Source organism: Mchenga conophoros, linkage group LG9 (assembly GCF_057382185.1).
Source record: "Mchenga conophoros isolate Kocher_MC1m ecotype Shallow Benthic linkage group LG9, M_conophoros_male_GT1.1, whole genome shotgun sequence".
NCBI classification, from domain to species: domain Eukaryota; kingdom Metazoa; phylum Chordata; class Actinopteri; order Cichliformes; family Cichlidae; genus Mchenga; species Mchenga conophoros.
In genome coordinates, this window is record NC_140534.1 from 29,800,299 (window position 1) to 29,819,867 (window position 19,569).

A 19,569-nucleotide genomic window follows, 5' to 3' on the forward strand; every position below is an offset into this window, starting at 1 on the left:
CATACATTTTAATTGCATTATGGTGTAGATGTTCTCTACTTTACATTGTTAAACAGAGGTGGAATTTTCTATCTGAGAAGTTCACAGTATGAACTGTATGCAACAGTTACAATGTGATATAAAACAAAAAGGACAATTTAACTAAACCATTAGGAATATTAATTGGAAGATATGCACTGTTAGCTCCATTGTGGCTTCATTGATTAAAATATAATCACATGTGGCAAAGTAGCTATAACATTAGCATAACAATACACATTTCTATGAGAATAATCTCAATAAAATGTGCTAAATATTCTAGCAAATTAAAGCAAACTGACAAAGGTGTCTGACCCACAAACTGAAGGCAGAAAACAGTCAGCTCCCAGGCAGCAAGTCAGCAGTACTTTATAGCATAGTGTCTGTAGCACAAACACAAGGTTTGAGTGAGCTTGTAAAACCGATGCATTTTTCTACACAAAATGCATTTTCAAATGCTGAAAAACAAATGCTAAACCTCTATGTGATGCCAACCCCAATATGAAACATGATTATTAGGCAATTTAAAGGGATTATAAAGATTTCAAAGTAAATAGTGAGGAAATTGGCCAGAACAGCAGTCACAGTTTGTCAGTGTGTGTTGCTGGCTCACAGTCAGAAACATACCTGATCCAGCTGGCATTACTGGGTATTGATTGTACTTGTAAAACGCTCATTGGCACTAATGTAAGTCGATGCACAGTTAAGTACATTAGTTGTGATTTTTTTTTTTTAAATTGGGTATATACTGTCTAAAATGATTTCTGAATTCCTCCCTTCAGGTTTTCTTTGGTGCTACGACCAACATTTCATGTTCTTAGAGGACAGGGTTGGGTTGAGTGAAAAGTGTCATTTATCTGCCCCTTCTGTTTGACATGTCATTATCACTGAGTGATGAAACATCAGTTTTGTCATTTTTTCCAGCTTTCCAATGAAACAGCTTTCATGCCTTGGCCATTCCACACTTTATTTCTCCCATTCAGATCTACACAAATGTGTTCCTTCAGATGAATGAAAGAAGGCACAGCCTGTTCTGGAAGTGTATTCATTTCTGCATGCAGACATCAGATAGACCAAGCAATATTTCTTTTAGGCGATGAATGAAATCACCCTACTGTCTCTATCTTGTCTGCTAAATAAATTGTCATCTCCTGCAGCCCATCAGGCACTGTGAAACCTTTACACACATACTGATTTAACACAGGCACACACAGAGACACTCAAGGGCAGTAATGTGATGTCACAGGACATCTCAGAGCTTTGGGGGATGAAGCACTTGCTGGTCTACATCACTCACCTCCCCCAAAGGATATATTAGAGTGTGTGGGTAGGAGGATGTTTAAGGTTGGTGTATGTGGAGGTGTGGGGACAGATGTGTGTGTGTGTATGTGCAGAATGTGTGTGACCATGTGAGGGAGAGAGGTTATTCACCTTAAACTGTCTGGCTCTTTGAGAGCCCCACGAGACCAATTACCACTATGGCTCCATATTCACACACACACGCACACACGTAACTTTACACCATGCAGGAACTATGATTGCAGAATGGCTCACGAGTATCTTCTTGTCAATATTCATGATTCAAGGGAGACCACTTAAAGTTCAGTAGTTATTACAAAAAAAGATTTAAAAAACCAATGTAGTCATTTGGTATTACGCACATTCGACATGTTTAATTAGAGGGAACTAAAATAATTGTGAACCAAGATGCTATTAGTAACACCACTTCCACATATAAAAATAGTAGATCAGCGTACTGAACGTAAAAGCTCACAGCTTCCTCTAGAATTTCCTGTTTCTCTAATTATTTGCACTATAACACACACTAATCTTATTACAGCACAGGCAGCGCTGCATTCTTGTTTAGCACTGAGCTTGATCTTAGCAGTTATTCTGATCATTTAAAACACCTGTAGACTGGGGTCTGTGCAGACTCAGTGTGCAGTATGTTTTTCTATCATTCAAATTCTTTATGACTTTGTCAATCAATTTATTCTTAATGATATCACATTTCTAGCAAATCCCAGTCAAAAGCACTCAATTCCCCATAGGCCATTTTAATGAATAAATTAATGTTTGCCATGTATCCTAAATTATAGGAACACACAGTAGGAGATACAGGGATGGTCTTAACCATAAAAAAAGAGAGAGAGAGAACGACTGAAATGCCATCGCTGTTTTCATCATCTGAATGGGGAACACTGACTGAAAGCTTTTAGAATATTTGAGACACAGCTGCTTCTGAGTGTGAGAACCGGGGCGTGCCTGGGTCATGCCATACATGAAAAAGAGAGCAGATACTACAACATTACAAGTCCCACTGAGTAGCAGTGAACATCATGAGAGTGCTCCACCTGTGGAACTCCGCCTGTTGATGTGACTGTCCAATACTCAGCTGGAAGAGCCTGTTACCTTTGCTCCTGAATCACACACAGGGAGGGAGCCACTGTTTGCTCCTTCTGTCACATGAAAGGATGTCCTAAGCATAGCATGAGGCAAATTGAGTGCAATAACTGCCTGTTGTGTCTGATTTGCTTAGTTGTTTTTCATTGTACAATCATAATGGGAGCTTGATTTGCCAGGACTAAGTCCGACTGAGCGAGCAAGTTTCCTTTGCCATAAATTTCTAACCACCTATACATTAAATTACATTTTCTACAAATAATCATTGATATTCAAAAATAAACCGCTAACATCCTACCTGTGGGCCTGTGGGTTCAGTGGTCTCGGGATCTTGTTTCTGCTTTTTGCAGATGACGTGGCTCTGTTGGCTTAATTGAACGAGGAGCTCCAGCTTGCACTGGGGAGGGATTTGCAGGTGAGTCTGTAGCGGTTGGGATGAGAAGTAACGTTTCCTAATCTGTGGCCATGGTTCTCATCTGAAAAATGGTCGCGTGGCTACTCTAAGTCAGCGATGACTTGTTGCCCCAAGTGAACAAGTTTAAGTATCTCGAGGTGTTGTTAATGAGTGAGGGGAGAGTGGAGCGGGAGCTTAACAGACACACTGGGACACACTGAGGCTGATAGTGCCTGCAGTGATGAGGACACAGTACTGGTCTGTTGCAGTGAAGGGAGAGCTGACCACGAAGCTGTTGATTTATAGGTCGATCTGTGTTCCTCCCCTCACCTGTGGTCATGAGCTCTGTGTAGTGAACAAAAAAAATGGATACAGGCAGCAGAAATGAGCTTGCTCTGAAGCACGTCTGGACAGAGTCATTTGGAGCCAGTACTCCTCCACATCTGTTTTATGTGGATGATTGCTTCTTACAGTAAATTGTTCTTGGGGTCTCCAGGAAACCCAGTCCAGGTATGTTATATGTTAGAAGGATGAGGGTTAAAAGTGTATAACTGGACACTTGTGTGTATTTGATCTTTGAAGTCAAATGAATAATGTCCATGTTCCATTACATAAAGCACAGCATGGTGTAGGTGTGTGTATCTGTATGAGAGGACGAGGTTGTTTACAAAGCCTACTGTGCAGTAATTCAGAAGGCATGCACGCATCTATATATGTGACTGATGAAAATGATGTAATGTGACGTGCACTGAGGCCTTGGGGATGAGGTTTTAATTGAGAAGCTGGTTTATTTATCACATTCTATCACCATGTGGTGGTCTGCACATGACTCAGCAGCATCTATCTAAGACTTGAGACTGCACACATATGCACACACAAACACCAAGGCCATCTGGCTCTAGCAGAGTGCAGCTAACTTGTAAGTTGTTTTAGTCTCTCTCTTTTTTCCTGCTAAGTCATTAATCTCTTCATTTTGAAGGCTGTTTTCAACAGGCACCGAGTGTGTTTAAGTCAACATTGGCTAACATCGTGAATAAACAGACATTAAAAATTTGTTCAATTAGTAAAATATGACAGTCAGCAATTTATTCAAGACATCCTTCTCTATGTTCTTTAGTCTTAATCCAGCCTCATCATAAAGAATGACCTATACTTGATTTTATGTTCATTACACAGCCAAGAAGGAATGCTATTGTACTACCCTTACAATGACTGCCAAAATTTAAGAACAATAAGGAATATACTAGGAAAGAATAGAATAAACCTGAATTTTGTGTATAATATTCCACCTCTAAGAAATTAAGAGTAAGAGAATGAAAAATAGCCTATTCAACCATAGATCTTGGTCCATATGCATATTAATAAACTTACTGTGCAGAATATGTAAATGCATGTGTCACTTTGGTTTTTTCTGTCTCCCAATGTGAGGCTGTAAGCATTTATTAAAGCCAGTATCACATACTATAGGAGTCAGACACTAATCTAACACCTCAGAGTCTGACTCTGTCTGAGTCCAGCTCCTGCTTGCTGCATTTTGAGAGACATTTCACAATGGTATGTAATAGCGGCCATACTAAAAATCAAAAAGAAAAGAAAATGCATGTATTTTAGCGGAGAAAAAATGAAGAGTTCCTCTTTGAGTTATCTATGGATAGGAATATGACTAAAAACCTGAAACACTGCAAACCCATCGGCAGACTGAAAACATCCCCATATGCGTCTTGTTTTGCAACTCCTATCTGTGCTCCAACCACTAATGGATAGAGAGAAAAGTGGAAGGATGGATGGATGGATGCATGCATGGACAGACATATTAGTAAGGACTACGTGGGTGTAACAGTACAGTTAGGTGTAACATTGCCTAACCCTAAATGCACAGAAAAATGTAAATCTTAAGACAGCAAGTGTCCACATGGATTCATCAGGATTATGTCAGTTTTATCGAATGATTCATCACACCCAGGGCACCGTCTGACTCATTGGGTTACAATGCAAACAAAAATCAATTTGGGACCATCCAGAAGAGGTGATAGAAGTCACAATGAAAAGTGTAATTACGGCATTCAGTTATGGCTCTTGGGGGGACTTTGTCCTTAAATCGGAGACCCTGACCCAAAAGAAATAAACTTGCTTGCTTTATTGTGTTCATCTAATAAGTCGCTCCTCTGCAGTCTTTGTGGGAATATTATGCTTTGTGAGTCACACCACAGTATAGCATACGGCTACTTTATGTTTGAATGAATGAGCTCAGTCAATCACTTGTTCTTTTTTGTGTATGCTTTCAGATTGCTGAAGGTTTTGGTATTCATCGAGACACCAAAATTGACAATGTCGAATAAAGGCTTAAAGCCTAAACAGACAGTTTAAAAAAAAAAAAAAGTATTTCTGTCCTTCATATTGTCAGTTCATATCAGTGATATTGCTGGTACGGTTCACAAAGTTAAACAGGAGAGGAGACATTTCTGTAAAATTTGTGAAAAGAAGAACCTAGACAAAGATGTGTGCACAAAGGCAGACACCAAAACAATGTACCCCTGGAACGCATACTCACACAAACACACACATCTTTCAGTGCTCACATAGACTCCACAGCACAAGAATAAAATCTTCTCCTTAAACTGCTCCAGGCACTGATTCCTTTGGCCTTAGGGTATGGTGCCTCAAGAGGACAAACTCACTCATACTCATACTCATACTCATACTTTTTCTCTTGCCATCTCAGTTTCTATGTCTTTCACTCTTACATACACAAAGACACACATGCACAAGTCTGAGTTTCTCAACTAGCACTGACTATTACAAGGATATCACTAAGCAGATAAAAATTGGAAAGCAGTACAGTACAGCTTCTACATCCTGCATTTTAATAGTCATGCGTGCAATCAGAGCAGCCAAAAATCTTCATCAAAACCTGCGCTTTCATCTTTCACATTATCCCCTTTTCTAAAACAACAAACAAAAAACAGTCTTTTCAAATTTTCTCTGAGGCACATGCTTACATCAACCACTTCTCACTTCTTTCTTTTAGATTTTACACTCGCTCTTTCTGTCTGTCTCTCTCTACATTACACTTTTTTGTCTCACATGTTACTTTTTATTTAATTGTGGTTACTCCAATTTTGTGAATATTTTCCTTAACATTACCTGCATGCACAGTCAAATCTAATTATATCCAATGAATGTAAATGAGCTTATACTCAGGTTTCTGGAAATCCCAGGCTATCTTTTTTTTAATCTATAAAACTTCATAAATGTATTTTTAATACTGCAGGAAGAAATGTAATCTGATTTGAATAGTTAAAACTTTTGAATGATTGTTGGTCCCAGCTGACTATAAACTACACATCCATACACCGTGCATCAATGAATTACAAGTGATGATCTATTTTTCTGTAAAGCGCTATGATTATTTTTAACCAAGTGCTGTGAATTACAGTTGTATTGTTTCTTAATCCTGTTAAATGGAACACTTTGCTCCCCAGGACTGATCACACTATCGCCACACACACAAAACCGCACACCTTACAAGAGAGCAGACAGGTAGGGCATTTTGTACATGTGGACACACACACACACGCAGAGTTTTCAAGTGTTGTCAACAAGAAATAGAGAGATTATCTCTTTGGTTATTTGCTTATTTTTTCAGTCAAACGTTGAGACAATAATCCCACACAAATGCTTATGAATAACTGCTTTCAATGATACACACTTTCCCTCAGAAGAACAAGTACCGAAGTCAAAAGGGGTATCATCCAGACAACACCAAATGATCTACACGCACAGTGAAAGTTTTATGTAATGAGTTCTGGGTATCTTCAGCACAGAGTGAGGCCCCTTAAGCACCAACACTGAAGATGTGAACAAGCAAGAAAGTACCGTGTCTTTGTCTAACACAGAAAAACATCAGCAAAACAGGTAGGATACTTGTATCTGTCATGGTCAGTCAGTGTCATATCTATCACCTTATTTTCACTTGTACTTACAGGGCTCTCTTTAGTTAAACATTGCGATTTCTAAATTGGCCAAAGCAACAGAAAGAAGCATTGCATTTAGCAATTTTCTTACAATATGGTGAAAGCTATCTAATAAATAATTAATCCCTGAGGGATGAGGATTAACACAAGAAAATACCATGTTGAGGGGCTACTGCGGCTAAGGATCTCAAGACAAAAACAAATACATGGAAACCACAGTTAAAACATGAGATCAAATAGCCATCAGTTATTCTAACACATAACCTCCATTTGTTAATAAGTATTTTTTTCCCCATCTGTCACTTTCTGTTTTTGTGTCCTCTCTATTGTCCTCCTGTGCACTTCCTCCTTCATTTCTCTCTGTCTGTGTTTTGCCTCAATGTTTCACTCTTTTCATAACGCACTGTTTTCCTCTCTCTGTCTGCCTCTTTGGCATGGTTTGGTTGGTTCTTATCTATTCTCTCCACTATCTGGTGTTGAGGGAAGATAAGCATGCATTTGCATGTTTAATGAACCAAACACCCCCGATTCCCCTCACCATGAGGACACACACATGCACAGAGGTAGGCACACACACACACTCACACACACAAACCAATGCTGTTGGCCCTACAGGCCTCTGTCTCCCTGCAGCTGACATGGAGTCAACAGCTGCTGACTCCTACAGGAATAACATATAGAACATCAAACAACAGAAGGCCATTGTTTGTCCTAACCTCATTAATTTTAACAAAAAAGAGAAATGACATGAAAATACTGACACGATGGGATTTCAGAAAAAAGTAAATACATCCCACAGGAGACAAACAAAACTTCTGTGATGACCCTGCCCACTCTGCGTGGTCTGGTCTGCTCTTCCTGGCTAGGCAGGATGTGAGGAGCGGGTCTTAAGAGGAACCACACTTGTTGGCACAATTGTTTAAAAAAGCTTGATAGTTAACAGCATCGCTCTTCTCCCCAAGGACCTCCAAGGCTTTCACACATTTATCACATGACTAACAAAGTCACTCCTCATTTCTTTTTATTTAATTTTTATTTGATTAATTACATTTTGATCCAGTTAAAATCCATTACTGATCTAATCAAATGGTAACTTTTTGATTTCATTTAAAGAATAAAAACCTAAAAGTTAATACTTTATAACAGCACAGGTGGGAAAAAATAAAGCTTGCAGAGATTTTCAATATGCAGCTAAGAGTTTTTCTATTGTTGTTTTAAGATTTTTCACCCCCTCTTCTCTTGAAGATCACTGAGACATTTTAAGTGTCTTGCGAGCACAGTATGTTCAAGATCTGCCCACACACTTCAAATGAAGTCAATATCAAAAGTTTTAGTTCGTTCAAAGCTGCTTTACGTATTTAACAGTTTGCTGGTATTTTGTTTCCAAAAAGACTCTTGTGTCTCCAGGTGCTTAACATCTTTCAGGCGCTGCCTACTGCAATGTGATTGCTGGCAACATTTTCTTTTTATGGCTGTAGGAAACGTGGTCATTTAAGCATGTGGGCTGTGTGGAGGACAGTATGGTTTTATGCAGCTCCTTTATAGTCATTTCTGGCAGTCTGCATTACTTTTCTGCCTCGCAGAAGTACAGTATGTGACAGATTTCTTGGTCTATTAGATCTTCTCATGACTTCCGCAGTTCCCTTTCAAAGTGACATTTCACACAGTGAATATTCCAGGGGGAATAGAAACTACTTTGATATCTTTTTATAGGATTTGCTAGTAGGCACCAATTAGCCTTAGCCTCAGTGAGTTGTTTACACTAGCCCGAGTATACTCAGTGTTACCACAAGATTTGATTTTACGGAGAATTTATCAAGCTTTGAAGTATTCAGCTAATAATTACTAACAGCTGTTTACCTGCCTAACAGGTCCTGAAAGGTCAACTGAAGTCTAATGAGTTACTTCAGGTCTGAATATTTGGTTACACTTTTAATTGAATATTAGTTAATAAGATAAACAAACAATTTTGGAAAGAAAAGTGGCAGGGGGGGCGCAGTATGAATTGGAAAAAAACAAAACGCTTGACACTGCTAGCACGGGGCGCCCACAGAAACGCAAAGCAGGAGATGAAGCATCGCTGAATAGGTTTCTAAACCAACTTCATTCTAAGCCAAAGACTAGAAAATATGGTGAAGCAAATCTTCCCTTTGGTCTCATGTAAACAATAACGTGGTGCACAGCCTGACGTGAAAAGAGGCACATACCTTTGACGTTGCCAGAGGAACTCTGTATTCCTCGTCTGCAAAAAGGAGTTTTAAAAATTCTCCGTTTTCGGTGATTCGAAACACCGTTTACGTGTGGATCAAACAGCTGCGTTTTCAAAAATACCCATGTAGGTGCGGACGTAGCAAAAGAGTTAGTAGTTTATTTTATAACTACCTGTCATTTATTGCAGGTCACTTGTATTTGCTGAATTGTTTACTAAATGTTTGAGGTATGAAATAAACCGCAGTGGAGCAAAATATGGGTGTGTGTGGTTGGAGGATGTGTTAGTGCGAGTGCGCTTGCACGCGCGGGGGTTGGGGGGCGCGAACGTTTTTCGTGTAAAACAAAGGGGGACAAGCAAAAAAAAGTTTGGGAACCACTGATCTAAACAATTCTCATTTAAAAAGCAGCTTATCTGGATGCTTAGAATGCAAGATGTTATAAGGAGCCATGAAGCCAAAGGCATGGTTTCTCCCTTCCGTGCAAAAGCCAAGATGTTATTTAGGAGCAAACACAGATAGATGAGGGAGAGCTGAAATAATACAGAGAGAGGCCGACAGAAAGATAGACAGCGGGGGTGACAGCACTGTGAGAGATGTCGCCACCTGCCACCATTTTTCTCTTCTGCTCTTGGAAATGCATCATCAGTCATTAGCAGGGAGCATGACTTGCAGTATCATCATCACTCATGCAGACACACATACACACACAAGCTCAAACACAAAGCGTATTTTAAGGTATAATGCAGCAGCCTATAATTTGAGTTCCCTCTATGCAGCATTTTGCTGAGCTTATAAAACCGCCTGCAGCTAATGGTGTGATGGATCCCTCTATTATCACCCAACGAAGGACTAGAGAGTGGGGTATAGTGAGATAAACGAATGTAATTGGATAGTATTTTAGTCGTGGCAAAAACACGAGGGTGGTCAGGGACAAAAAGAGACCATGAAAATGATAACCACAGTATGAAATACAAAAGCTGTCCCAACATGATGGATCCATTCAGTAAATTAAATCCCACATTAAAATGAAATAACCCCCAAGTGGACCTACTGTGTGTTTGGAGATTTCAAATGATGCGGTCATTATGTCAAAAACGGACTGAAATACACTGACCAAACACAGTATAACCTCAAATTTTAACACACAAAAATAAGTGAAAATGTATATGTTTCCATTATTTTCTGTAATTTAATTCTAAAAGTTTAAGTTCATTACAGTTAAAGTGAAATGTTTACTTTTTGGAGTGAATTGGAATATTATTAAAATATGTTATTTCAAGTAAATTACTATTCAAACAGTATAAATTTGACATTTGTCATGCTGTCTGCTGGTGCTTGGATCCCCGTGGTTTTTTCATGTCCAAAGTCAGAGTTCTCTGTCAGCAAGTTATATTTCCATCACCATGCTCACTTCCTCTATCAGCAAAACACCAGCCTAATGTGCAAAAACTACTACCATATGGTTTGATAATCACTGGGATCATGAGCAAGACGAGAAAAACTCCACCCAAAAGTACAGACTAGCCTACAGTGGGGCAAAAAAGTATTTAGTCAGCCACCGATTGTGCAAGTTCCCCCACTTAAAATGATGACAGAGGTCAGTAATTTGCACCAGAGGTACACTTCAACTGTGAGAGACAGAATGTGAAAAAAAAATCCATGAATTCACATGGTAGGATTTGTAAAGAATTTATTCGTAAATTAGGGTGGAAAATAAGTATTTGGTCACCTCAAACAAGGAAAATCTCTGGCTCTCACAGACCTGTAACGTCTTCTGTAAGAAGCTTTTCTGTCCCCCACTCGTTACCTGTATGAATGGCACCTGTTTGAACTCATCATCTGTATAAAAGACACCTGTCCACAGCCTCAAACAGTCAGACTCCAAACTCCGCCATGGCCAAGACCAAAGAGCTTTCGAAGGACACCAGGAAAATTATTGTAGACCTGCACCAGACTGGGAAGAGTGAATCTACAATAGGCAAGCAGCTTGGTGTGAAAAAATCAACTGTGGGAGCAATCATCAGAAAATGGAAGACATACAAGACCACTGATAATCTCCCTCGATCTGGGGCTCCACGCAAGATCTCATCCCGTGGGGTCAAAATGATCATGAGAACGGTGAGCAAAGATCCCAGAACCACACGGGGGGACCTGGTGAATGACCTGCAGAGAGCTGGGACCAAAGTAACAAAGGTCACCATCAGTAACACACTACAAAGGCAGGGAATCAAATCCCGCAGTGCCAGACGTGTTCCGCTGCTGAAGCCAGTGCATGTCCAGGCCCGTCTGAAGTTTGCCAGAGAGCACATGGATGATACAGCAGAGGATTGGGAGAATGTCATGTGGTCAGATGAAACCAAAGTAGAACTTTTTGGTATAAACTCAACTCGTCGTGTTTGGAGGAAGAAGAATACTGAGTTGCATCCCAAGAACACCATACCTACTGTGAAGCATGGGGGTGGAAACATCATGCTATGGGGCTGTTTTTCTGCCAAGGGGACAGGACGACTGATCCGTGTTAAGGACAGAATGAATGGGGCCATGTATCGTGAGATTTTGAGCCAAAACCTCCTTCCATCAGTGAGAACTTTGAAGATGAAACGAGGCTGGGTCTTCCAACATGACAATGATCCAAAACACACCGCCCGGGCAACAAAGGAGTGGCTCCGTAAGAAGCATTTGAAAGTCCTGGAGTGGCCTAGCCAGTCTCCAGACCTCAACCCCATAGAAAATCTGTGGCGGGAGTTGAAAGTCCGTGTTGCTCGGCGACAGCCCCAAAACATCACTGCTCTCGAGAAGATCTGCATGGAGGAATGGGCCAAAATACCAGCTACTGTGTGTGCAAACCTGGTAAAGACCTATAGTAAACGTTTGACCTCTGTTATTGCCAACAAAGGTTATGTTACAAAGTATTGAGTTGTATTTTTGTTATTGACCAAATACTTATTTTCCACCCTGATTTACAAATAAATTCTTTACAAATCCTACCATGTGGATTCATGGATTTTTTTTTTTCACATTCTGTCTCTCACAGTTGAAGTGTACCTCTGGTGCAAATTACTGACCTCTGTCATCATTTTAGGTGGGGAAACTTGCACAATCGGTGGCTGACTAAATACTTTTTTGCCCCACTGTATATCAAAGTAACCTAGGCTTCAATAAGACCTCAGCAGTGCCACAGCTGATCACCTTCATACCACACCACATTCATTCTTGGTCATTTTTAGTAAAGGAGCCCCCAAACAAATGCTGAGCGTATAAATGAACATACTTTTCAGAAGCTGTTCTGTATTGTACATCCATTATGTAATAGTTAAATAATTTGAGAAACTGGATTTCTGATTTTAATAAGCTATGTGCCATAGTCATCTTTTTTTTTAAAGAGGTTTGTGACCTTTTTCCACTGGTACCTACACGTCTCCATGCCACAACACTGCTTCCACCACATTTGACAGATGATGTGGTATGCTTTGGATCATGAGGTGTTACTTTTCCTCCTTTTCTCTACACATCATTCTGACATAGGTTAGTCTTCGTTTTTATCTGACCAAGGAATTTCTTTTAGAACTATAAAGATGTTTTCTGGCAAAGTCTAATCTGTCCGTCCTTTTCTTCAGTAAAAGCAGTGGTTTGCACCTTTTGTAAACCCTCTATATTTACATTCGTGAAAGCGTCTCACTGACAAGGACAGGCCGATCTCCTTCAGTGTTCTTGACTCCTCTATTGTAAAGGGTATGTCTTAAACTAGTAGAGAATTCTGGGATTGTCAACTTTTATCGTCTCCCGTGGTATTTTGGCTTCGCCATTGTATTCCTGTCTTGTCAACTTGCCAGACTGTTGATTTGACCACTCCTAAATTCTTTTGATGTCTCTCTTTGATAGATTTTTCAGCCTAACGATGGCGTCCTTTATTTGGATTGACACAATTTTGCACCTTATACCAAGAGTTATATTGAAAAGGTACAAAATACTTTTCCAATACTTCCAATCTACTCCAGATGTTTGTCACAGCGTAATGAGATAACAGACTTCGCCTGGCTATGAAACTGTTTAGTGAGTCAATCATCCTATTGCGTTTAAGCTTCTGAATTGGGAGACTATGCCTGTAATTTCCAAAATGTTAATGCAATGCTTCTGTCACACTCCTTTAATTAAAACCAAACATCTGCACTTCAATCCCATCTTGTTGTTTAATTTGAAATCCACAGATGAGAACTCTAACCAGACTCCATTCAGAGCCAATGAAAAAGGGTGGTCGGGGACTGGTTAGCACCACAACCATCATCCAGGGTGAAATACAGAGCATCCGCAAACTCATTGGGAAGATGACCCACCCTAGATGAGCTGCTAAAAGAGAGCCTCCAGCGCTTGTTCCATCCTGTTTGTAAATATTAGCCTCATTTGAGATTAACTGTGCATCGCCTGGAACGTAGACAAGAGCAGACGGCAGAGACAAAGAGGAAGCCAACCATTTCCCAACATGCCTTGAGGCTGTACAATCAGTGGAGAGCAAGCCGCAACCTCTGAGGCTGAAAAACGAAGAAAGCTCAGTGATGCCAAAAACTACAGTTCAGGAAACGGCCCTTTCCAACTGGCTCCAAAAATGAGTCAGTGCCAGTTCACTCCCATGTTCCCATCCCCATTTCTACAGCAGATGTAAACGAATTTATGACCATTTCTTTTAAAGTGAAAATATTTTTGCTTTCTGTAACTAATAACTTCCCGTCCCAAGCACCACCATGTTTGCAGTGCTTGGGACTTTTAGAACACTTCGTAATAGTTCGTGCTGATTGGTTAATCGTACTTTTAACCAGATGAGGAAATCTGCTGCTGTTTTGCTGAGTTTGTTTTTACAAATGCAACTGGCTAACCAAGTTTTCTAGCATTTACCATCCAACCTCTTATTTAAATGTGGCCAGGTTATAATCTTTCACGTTTCCATGATTCCAGCACAAGTCAGGATAAAGTGGGAAAGAAATCTTGTCACAAAAAGGCTGCGTCTAGGCAGGAGAGGACCCAAATGCCAAACTCACCGAGGCGGAACATGAACTCAAAAGCACAGCTTTATTGCTGAAAACAAAGCCAAATGATACAAAACTAAACTGGGAAAACTAATAATAAATCATACATGAAAACACAGGGACAATCACACACAGCTATGAGGGAGGACGAGACAATGAACACAGGAAGACTGAGGACTTAAATACACACATGAGGTGATCAGGAGAAGTGACAACAAATGGGGGAACAGCTAAAACAAATGAACATGTCACAGGACCTCTTTCAAAATAAAACAGGAAACATAATGAAACACAGACATGACAACATGAACTTGGCAACAAAAGACATGCAGATGTGAAACACATAAAGGACAAGGGAGACTTAACACAGGGGTTGAAAACACAAGGGGAAACTAATAAACAAATGAACTTAGAAAACCCAATGAATTTAAACGTAAACCATGAACATCAAAATAAACTAAAACTCAAAACGCTGGGTCTATGTTTCTAGCACTCCCCGTGTGTCTGGGGTCTATTAGTTGCTGTGATCAAGTCTAAAGTGTGTGAAAACTAAACCCAAACTGTGAATGTCTGCTCCTGAGGGTAGGACAACTTTATAGTCTAGTAAGTGTGTTTATCCCTGAGAAAAGACTTGGGCACAGTGGGAGGAAATGTGTATATGTGTGGTGTGTTCATATGTGCAGCAGAAAGAGTGAAGCTGGTCCCTGTTGGTGTGGAACTAAATGTCACAGCTTGATTAGAATAAATAGTCCTATATGGGCTCTGGGACTGGGCACCAATGCACAGCAGGGCAAGTATGTGTAGTGACTCAGTGCTTTTGTTCCATTTCTTTCCCTCAGTTCCTCTTTCTGCCTATATCTCTCAGACGCGTGCATAAACACACATGCATGGACATTCTGACTTTACCTTTCTCTGACCTACCCGGTGGGTCTTTGGGCAGATGTGTAAGTCTGAACAACACAATCAGAAAGCTGTTACTGCCTCAGGACATGAACTTTACGCCTCACAATCCCTCACATTCACACATTCACACACATGCACACACAGATATTTTGCCACTCACTCTCTGTGTTAGTTTCAAATGTTAACTATGCTTGTTATATTATACTTCAGCAAGAAGCAACAAACTTTTACACATATGATTACAAGCAGCAACAATATTATTTTTAGATGTGCTATTACAGCCTATTATTCAAGAGCCGTTTTAGGAGCATGGCCATTGTGGCTCATGTACCTCCTGATTACTGCTGCAACTCTGATTTGACTCATTTGTAGCTGGTCTGAAATATTACCTTGCCTGATTCAATCTTTGTTAAGTCTCACAATCAGATTCAGTTCATATGGAAAATTCTTTACCATGCAGTGCTTCAGATATACAGGTAGACATGGCCTATAGGTCAAGAACTGAGAAGGCCTGGTTATTTCTCACATACTATCAGATTAGATATATTACATTTTGTTTCAGTGATCACAGTGATCCCTTTCATGCACAGAATTGTCAATATATATATTCTTCCAAATCATTTATTTAAAGATGCTCCTTAAAATAATCTAAATGTATCAAAAACAACAATAATATATCGATAAACCTTTTCTTTGGCTGCCATGGAGTAATGGAACTTGGTAGCAATTTCCTTCCCTCTCTTTCCTCCTCTCTTCTGTCCTTTTTCGCTCTCTCTCACTTGGGATTACATTCCCCTGCCTCCAGTAGGGATAGTTTCATATCTCTTCACTAAATGCTAACAGTTCCATTAAGCACAACGGAGGACTCATTTAGAGGTCACATTTGTTTCGCTCAACTTCCCTTGTCATCCGCATACCAACCGAGTGGCTGTCTCTTTCAGCTTGGATTCCTGTTATCTGACATGACTTTTCTGCTTTGAACTAATTGGTAAATTGCTGTGGACTTTTTCATTCTAATTCATCTCCCTTTAATGACATGGCTTTACAAAAATGTCCCTATTCTATTTTTTTTTTATTTTCGCACTGTGTATTAGTTGTTCTCAAGCATGCCTGCAAAATCCCCAGTGTTTCATTTATGATATCATAGTATGCGCCATAATACTAGCTACAAGGCATCAGGCTGGTGGTATTTTTGCTTGTGGCCAGTTTAAACATGACAACCAAATAATTCAATTTAGCCAGTGAATCCATAAACCTACGTGACATCTCATTTATGGCCTTGATAATCCACTGCCCCAAGTCACGATTAGCTTAGTAGCCAGCTTCACATTATTTCCGCAACAGTTTATGGTGCAGCGTTTTAATAAACTAATAATATCTTCCAGAATGCCCAACAAGGTCACTGCAAACCAGACATAGGATGGAGAACCTTTATGTTTGCGAGGTGTACATTTTATTACCGTATGCTGAGGGAGTTTTGAGAATACAGTCAAGGCGCAACAGAAACAATGTGTGCATTTCCAATAGAAAATAACCTTATGAATCAAAACAAAAGGAAAAGGCAGGTCTGGTATGAGCTCCAAGAAGTCAGCATACAGGTTTAAACAAGTTTTTCAATGTTAAGTTGTAATAAAATAGAAGTTTTTCAGCCACCAGCACCAACTAGTTTATGGCTTCATCTCCACACAGTAATAGAAGTGCAAAACATGTCTGAGGCCCATGTGCCAAACAAAGTCCCCAGCCTGTATTGCAACACCTTATGTGCCCTACTAGAGATGGGAGAACAATGTTCAGGTGCCCTAGGGTCTCCTTACTAAACATTTGAGTGCACTTAGCCTGCCTGGCATACATCCTGCCAGCTTCTACAAGTCACCACCAGGTGGGGATCACTTAACAGCTCAGGTCTTCTATTTACCCAAGTATCCGAGTCATTTGGTTGTAAATCTGATAATATGATTACAAATGAGTCAATCCATAACCACAAAATTCCCTAGTGTAATACCCACTTATGAACATGTTTAGGTTAGAACATGGTGGTAGGAGATATAGTAAATATTTCTTATCAACCAAGTGATATCACCTTATATACTTATATCTATACATGTGCCCCAACTGCTCGCCTTGTCCAAGTGTGTGACCCTAACATTTCTGTCATAGCCAAAACATAGGTTATGGCAGGTCCCATGAGTTCCTATTCTTGACTTTACATCATTTGGTGATTCATCACCATTCATCATATTTATCACATTTATTTATATCGGCAAAACACATTGATGCTAATTGAAATATATTAACCAAAAAGTCAGAGGTTTGCTTTTAATAGGGCACTGAAGGTTTAAGCTGCACAGCCATTCAGACAGAAAAAAAACTGCAGGAGCAAATGCTTCCCACTGGCTGCCACTTACCACTAATGTTAGAAAAATGATAAATTAGTTCCGGCATGCTGTCTGGAGTCTATGTGTTCACGTGGGTGTGTATGTCTGCCAGTGAATGCTTCCTTCCTGTAAAGTGTTGTGTCGCATGCCAGGAGTTCACAGTGTGAACAGATGTTATTCAGTATTGCCCTGGGTTTCTGCACCACAGTCAGGCATTTTTTAGGGTCCTCGGCTCTGAGGAGGAGTCCGTGGAGATGCCTGAATTGCTTTATCGAGCGGAACACAACTAAGGACACGCAGGCTCACAGCAGCTGCCAAGAACACACACAGACATGCGAACACAAACACAGCATTTGCTCCAAGCATGTGCAACACAAACCCACAAACAGCTGGGATACAAAAAATCCACACATTTGGTATAATAATATAAACAAACACACACAACTCTGTAGAATAAGCACTCTTAAGTTAACTTTCACCCCAGCATATTTCTTACAGAGTAATGGCTTAACTGCTGACTGAATATGGCAGCTGTAGCTTGAACCCAACAGGAAACCCTGCTCCAGACAATATGGACTATCAGAACTGGAATAATCTAAAATTTGAAAGGATAACGAGAAAACACGTTTTAATACAATCTCCTTTTAATACAACTCTCATGACAGTTTTGTTTTTAAAATGTAATACTTTGCTTCATTACAATAACACCTACCAACACTTTCCATATTTAGCTGCTGCTTGTCACTGAGACACAGATGAAGGAAGAGAAAATAACTGGTGATGTTGAAGACCATGGGAAAGGTTTAAGCTGTCTCTTTAGATAGCATCATATTCTCTCTGATCATTCACAGTTATACTGCAAAGACTAATATCTATACTTAGGCTTGCATGCACCCAAAGAAACTGGCTCTTTTGGAATGAAAGATAATGCCAATCAAAGTGACAGACAAAATAAATAAAAATGGTCAAACTCAGAGGTGTGTTTATACATAAGTACATAAAGGGGGACAAACGCACATCACAAACGCACTGATTTGACACACGCTGACACATAAGGATGGATGTGGACTCACTGTCATATACTGAGCTGTCAGCACACAAGCACTAGCTAAGCCAATGCTCTATATCTGATGTGATAATCATGACATAACTGTGAGATGACAGCAGACAGAGTATTGGTGGCCCAGACACATGCATTTGCAGGCATAAATGCACCAAACAGGTGTTCAGATAAAACAAGAGTAAATGTTGCAGAAAGTAAGAATTTTACTGAATTTTAATTTGAAGACTCAAGCCAAGAAAATGTAATTCAGTTCAATTCAGTTGTAGTTGTAAAATGCCACAACAGTTGCAAGTATATGTGTGAGAGGGAAAGGGCCTATGGTAGTTTTAGTCAGGAGATAAAGATGCTCCAAAAGAAAAAACTCTCTGAAAAATATTTGCATATATGTAGACATCCCATCCACATGGCTCCATAGTTCCTAAAAAGTATTTGAAACCACATATAATGATGAATAATAGGGTATTTTTTTCTTTAATGGCTTGACATGAATTACCAATCCAAACAAATTATAGTATCAATAGTAACAACAGCAGAGCACTTTAAGGTAATGCAAGTCATCAGATATTATTACAATATGTAATTGTACCATCTTGATATACTGTGCTGATTTCCATCAACCCATTTTCTTAACTGGTTAACTAAGTGAGGGTTGCAGTAGGGCTGGTGCCTATCTCAGATGAGAGGCAGGGTACACCCAGGAAAGGCTCTCAGCCAATCACAGGTCTAAAACACAGCGACAGTTATTCATGCTCAAATTCAGTTAATTAGCAAATTGATTATTTAATTAATTTTCTCACAAAAGCACATTGAGGTTCCAGAGCTGAAGGTTTGAACCGTGTTGTCTCGTTGTTGCTGTGAGGTGAGACTGTGACACTCCAATGTAAAAGTTACAAATCTCAGTTTCAGTCTTTGATGATGGCACTGGGGTTATTTTTGAAAGACTGTCAAGTTATATTTATGAGTAACCAAATTCAAACACTACCCTAGATAGGAAGCCTCTGAATTTATCCATAAAAAGAGTTCCATCTTAGTCTCAGCTCAAGTAAATAAAGTTCAAAAGTCTCTTTTTTGCTGCACAGTTTGTCTTCACCCCTCAGGTTTGCGTACTTATGCAACCAGCTGCCTGAGGGAGTCAGATGGATGTTGAATGCATATGAACTTGACTCTCTGACATGACAGCAAATTTCATACAAACTCAACAAAACACA

The 19,569-nt window shown here is 39.8% G+C and overlaps 1 protein-coding gene across 4 annotated transcripts in view; it reads right to left on the reverse strand.

Annotated features, from left to right (window-relative positions):
- Positions 1 to 19,569, reverse strand: part of ctnnd2a (catenin (cadherin-associated protein), delta 2a) — a 268,465-nt gene that overhangs the window by 165,193 nt on the left and 83,703 nt on the right. The gene's annotated exons all lie outside the window — the stretch shown is intronic.